Genomic DNA, 6,193 nt, shown 5'->3' with positions numbered 1-6,193 from the left:
TTAACAAAAAGTACTTAATCTGTTCTTTTTAATAAGCTATTAAAATTTTACTATATTTTGATCTATTTTATCAAACAAAATAACATAACGAACAAAAAGACGATTTCTTGACTGCAAGTTGCATTATTTCAGGCCACACCTGAAATTATTGTTAAAATACTATTTTTCCATTTAAAACCGAACCGTGGACTTTATACTAACCAGCAAGGCTCTCTTGCACCACAGCACAAAAGAGATGTTGTAAAAGCATTTATTATCATCATCAATATTTCAACTCAATCCATCACAAGCCTACTATAACTGAGCAGGACTGTCCTCCCAGAATGAGAAAGGTTTTGGCCACAGTCCAACACGCTGGTCAAGTGTGGATTGGCAGACTTCACACACCTTTGAGAACGTTATGTAGAACTCTCAGACATGCATATTTCCTCAACTTTAAAGCAAAGCATATTATTTTAATTGCTTGGAAAGCATTAAATTGTAAAAGCATTACAAAACTTAATAACATAAATTTTCCCAAACTTTCCGAAAACAAACGGCGGAGGAAATCAGCTAATTTACAAAATTAACTACACTGACAAACGATCTATATTGAAACATTCACAGCTTTTACTGTTAACATTTGTTTCTAACATTCTAGACTCCATTTTCAGGAACATCTACAAGCTGATACACTTCGTCTGCGTGGACTTAGGTTTTAAAAATCCTTAGGAACGCTTTGATTTTCCGAAATATCATACTTACAACATATTTCAACAAATCAAAATCATCAAATTAATGGTGGATGTACTGTACCTTCCCGTTATCTATAATAGTATGATACATATTTTTTGTTTTGGGGCAATCATGGTTTCATAATTTTATTTTAAACCCCATTCAGTTCTCGTTTCACTGAATATTCTCGTTTCAACCTGTATAAGCGGTAACAGTGAGCTTATTTTGTGTAACGTAAATAAAATGTTATATAACTACGCTTTTGGTTAACTGAATTAGTTTTGTTTCTTTATTCTAGCTAACACGATTTTCCACTCGTCTTATTTAAAATAACGCAATGTTTTGATTATGTCGCTACAGCTACTGGTTTCTGAATAAGTTTTATTTTCATTTCTACGTATTTTCTTGTTAGCCAAGGCAGAGTTTTAATGTCGGTTAGAGTTTGACATTGGATGGTCTCAGTATTTAACTTTGAAAAATGTTGGTACACCAAATCTATATCTATTACAATAGGTATATTAAATGCCGAAAGTTGTCTGTTCATCTATTTGTCTGTTAATCTGTCTGTCTGTTAGTCTGTCTTTAACCTCTTCACGGTTCATTTGTTTAACCAATTTTTACAAAATTAGGAAGTCATTAGCTCCAGAGATAGGAGGCGATCTTTGCAGTTAATATTATTGGATTCTGAAATTCTTTCACTGATAGATAGCTCTATACATCATCCCTAAGTCCTATAGGCTCTAAATTATACTAAGCGGACCAAGTCGCGGTCAAGTTAAGTATAAAATGATTGAGGAAAATTGTCAGACACTTCTCCCTCGAACTTGAGGAAACCGAAAACAACAGATGGTCCGTAGTTTTGACAGGTGAGTCCTCAGAAGCGAACAAATGATTCACGGTATGATAAATGAAGGACCCGAGAGATCGAAGTTACGGTGGCAGGTGGCTGAGCGGCGGGCTTGCAGATGTCTGAATACCAATCGGTTGGTATTATCTCCTGGTACTCGTAATTAATTGTTTTTAGAGTTCCGTACCTCAAAAGGAAAAACAGAACCCTTATTTTGTTATCTGTCTGTCCATCCGTCCGTCCATCCGGTCATTTATTTCTATGTAAAATATTTGATTTAATGATTATGATGATTTATCGTCCAAAATGTTGGAAAAAATACCCGAGTACGGAACCCTCAGTGCGTGAATCTGACTCGCACTTGGCCGGTTTTTTTCTCTTAAATCATCATCAACCCATCGCCGGTATACTACTGAGCACAGGTCTCCTCTGCTCACTCTCTACTGGCAGTACGTATATACGGCGTACACTGTCTGTACTGAATACACTGACTGATTCTCCCCTCAGTGACATATTTGCAGACCAGTGCATGGTTGTACGTCAGTGCTTGCAATTTTACAAGGGTTTCCAAATCAAACACGCAGGGTTGCAGGGTTTTACAAGGGCTCGCAAATCACGTTTCCTGAGCGTTACGGATGGGTTGTAAAAAGGTAAAAGACAGACGAACAGACAAACACATTTTCGCTTTTATAATTAGTATGGTCTAGCTGACCCTTGAAACCTTAAATTTTTGAAAATCCTTTCCCAAAGTGCTAAAAAACAAAAACTTAGATGCTTTCCAGTTTCTGTACTAACCGGTTTAAGCTATAGAGCTATATTGATAATAATCTGTCTATTCGTTTGTCCTTTTAATGCATAGATTGCGTGTGGAAAAGAATCAAGAAACCTCACAAGCTCACATGTCTTTCCCTAAGCTAATTAGTTGCTACATTCCTAGCATTTTATACCGACGCCTTGGGGAAATGTGACCTAGTTGTAGAACTATACGGACATCAGCTGTTCCTAAGGGCTGCATTTAATAGTAGGCGAGATGAAAATCGATGCCTCTAATCAAGCTAAACGATAAATGCTGGTATTAAACGCATTTGTACTATACATTTCTACTGAAATCCCGACTCTTTGATTTTCTGTAATAAAAACTACGAGTAATGTTAATGTTTTGACTATTTCCATGCTATAAAAAACAGATAAGTCCATTGCTCTGTTGCGATGTGATTGAAGGACAACTTATTGGATTTGTAAGATAAAAATGATCCTTATGGTGATGATTAAGAGGTGTCTCTCCATCACTCGCTCCATACAAACGTAGTTTCAATTTCATTTGAATATTAAGCAACTAAAGTCCATGAAATTTTGCAGACATATTCTAGAAACTAATATCTATTCTATGCCTGTGGTTCTACAGGTTCCTGTTGAAATATTCGGTTTCAAAGTTACGCGGTCTTAAAAATTCACATACAAATCTTTGAGCCCCTGTAATTTTAAAACTACATATTTTTAGAAAAATCTTAAACATCACAGGCACAGATATTAGTTTCTAGAATATGTCTGCAAAATTTCATGGACTTTGGTTGCTTAATATTCAAATGAAATTGGAGCTACGATTTTATGGAGTAAATGAGGGAGAGAGCGCTATTAATTACGTAAACTCAAAACTAAAGCTACTGTTAGTATGGGTATTTTCATAACCACTTCTTGTACCTTTCTTATACTTACCTATTTTTCTTCCTTTACAATCTCTTCCATTGTCACTGTAGGGCGTAGGGTCACTGGTAGAGATCTCGTGTATCGAAAAGTGCTTCCATGTCTACTTTTATCGTTTTCTTCGGATTGTTACTAGTTTTAGTATGAATAAATAAAATAAAATAACATGAGTTTTTAATCTAATTTTTATCACCCACTTATCATGTTTTAATAATTCATTATTTACAAAAAGATAACTGGTAATCCTAAGTGGCAATAGATTATTATGATTACCCTTTCTTAGATAATAATCCTTCTTCTATTGGTGGAAATTATGAAAATCCGTACAGTATTTTTTGAGATTATCCCGAACAAACATGAATTCAGCGCAACAGGCAACTTTAAATTATAACTAGATGCTGCCCGCAGCTTCACCCGCGTGGATTGGTCAGATCCCCAGCAGCATCAGGATTGAGGAGTTGGAATCCAAATTATTTATAGAAAAACGTCGCAAAGTTCCTCTATCGATTAAAAAAAAACGCAAATCGGTTGAGAAATCTCGAAGATATCGTATAGGTAGAAAAACACACCTCCTCCATTTTTAAAGTCGGTTAAAAAAGTAGCCTATGTTACTCTTTGGTTAATCCTCTACTTGTCTGTGAAATTCCCATCAAAATAGATTCAGCCATTCCGAAGCCGTTCAAACAGACAGTCACTTCAATTTTATTTATTAGTATATAGATCAGTGATTATATATTATCATTAATTAAAGTTATTTGTCTGTTTGAACACTTGACAAGTGTTTTCTACTAACACTTTGATTTTTGAGAACAAAATATGCTCAAAATATGAAGGAAACTAGAACAAATAAAACCAAGTTATGCTCGTCATAAAAACCATCAATATATTTACACTGTTATTTACATATTTACATAACGCCAACTAAAGTTTACATTTACATAATAATTGATTTATTTTATTTACACCATTAAACAATATTATTTCTGAACACAAATAAACCTTAAAACTATAGCAGTGTTTGTCAGGATAGAATAACATTCATTCATTTTAAAATAGGGAAAAAAATCTTGGAGTAAGTTTTGCATTATCAATCAATGATTTCTCTTTTACAGAAAAGATGAGTGAGAGAAGACAATTTTTTAGCAACATTAGGTACTCCACTGCGCTTCTTTAACTAATTTAAATTACAATATTATATGAGGACACCTGCATTTTATGTAACACACCTACCTATAAGATAAACATACAAAAATTCAGATAATAATATGATAAAGGAATAATAAGACATTCAAGCAAAAATTGACCGCTAAATTCCAAAATTTAATAAAAGTGACGAAACTTGGCAAAGGTTAATTAAAAAGTAGCGCGCATAATAATTTTCTCTTGGAATGTTTTACTCCGAGATACAGGGTCTTTGAGCCTCATTTCATTGGTCGATAGAATACGGGGACTTCCCACAGGTGACTGACTGACTGACTGACTGAATGACTAGGTGAAATTACCTTATAGAAGACCTATAAGCTAATTTAAAAAAAAAATTGGTTGTCTGTATAGTCGGTTTACTGACGATAGTTGAACGTGACAACAAAGGCCGATTGTGCTTCTTTGTCGCTCGTTCCGCGCTCTCGCTTGCACTTCAAGCCTTACATGGAACGCCTCAGGGCGAGGTAACGCCGCATGAGTCATGTTTTTTCGTGCGTGCATGCCGGCTCTATCGAATTATAAGACATTGTAACGTCAAAAGTTAAAGCTTAAAAGCTTCGTATAGGTGAAGCTTAAAGCTTTAGCTTATAGGTCAGTAGTTACATACACACGCAGTATGACTAAGGCGGTGTAATGACAAATTGAATAACCATCACCATAACCAGTAAATATCACCAACGTTTTAGAAATCTCCCACACTCCAACGTTTGAATATGTTCTGAATCGATCAATGAATAATAGGAGCATTTACTTATTCAATAAATAAATAAATATAATATAGACCTCTTCCCTCTCAATCAATTCGTTAATGAATAGAAATAACACAAGGAATCTCCATAAACTTGGCCACTATCATAATTCATGGGACCCTCCATCGTTAGTCAAAGTCGCTAACATGAAGTTTCAACATTAGTAATCAGTAAAGAAAATATTATCGCTCCTTATACTTGCTTTTACTTTCATTTTCGTCGAAATTAGTTTGTTTAATGATAATAATGGTGATTAGCGGTGATTAGCTGTTATGAAATATTAAGGGTAAGTATACAATATATATTGAATAAAACAATTCTTTTTCTACCGACTATCCAAAAAAGGAGAACATTCTCAATTCAACGTGTATGCCCTCTGTTTAGTACAGTGGATAATGAATATAATATATGGAGACATGATATGGAGATTTTTTTGCAGATTTTTAAAGAATTCTGTAGAAAATCATTCAATCACGGTTAAGTATTATTTAATAGCTTCAATATACCTAATAAGACCTTATTCGCATGAGAGCTTTCTTAACGTCCGTTAAAAAAGCGTTCAAATAAGAACAAATGCATTCCCAAGTATCTGTTTACACGTCCACGCTTTTTTAAAACGGTTTTAACGCAAAGCTTTTCAACGCTCGTGCGAATTAGGGCTAACTTCGACGATCTATATAGAAATCAATACAAAAACTGACTTGAAAACTACTTAAAACTATCGATTTTTGTACACGTATTTATGAAGTCAGGCGAGCGCTCATAAACATCCCTCTAAAAACGTTTTCAAAAACATAATGAAATTATAATTTTCCAGCTCAATAATGTTAAACTGTTTCATTATTTTCATGTTTCATTTTCATATATGTATTATGTATTATCATAATAATAATTATAACGAACTCAGAATCATCAATCTTTTGAATTGAATCAACGCTATCATAAAATTAAATTAAATCTGTAATAAAATGAACCA

The sequence above is a fragment of the Maniola jurtina genome, chromosome 18, assembly GCF_905333055.1.
Source record: "Maniola jurtina chromosome 18, ilManJurt1.1, whole genome shotgun sequence".
NCBI classification, from domain to species: Eukaryota; Metazoa; Arthropoda; class Insecta; order Lepidoptera; family Nymphalidae; genus Maniola; species Maniola jurtina.
The sequence above is the reverse complement of the archived record's forward strand: the minus strand, read 5'-3'. Positions refer to the sequence as shown.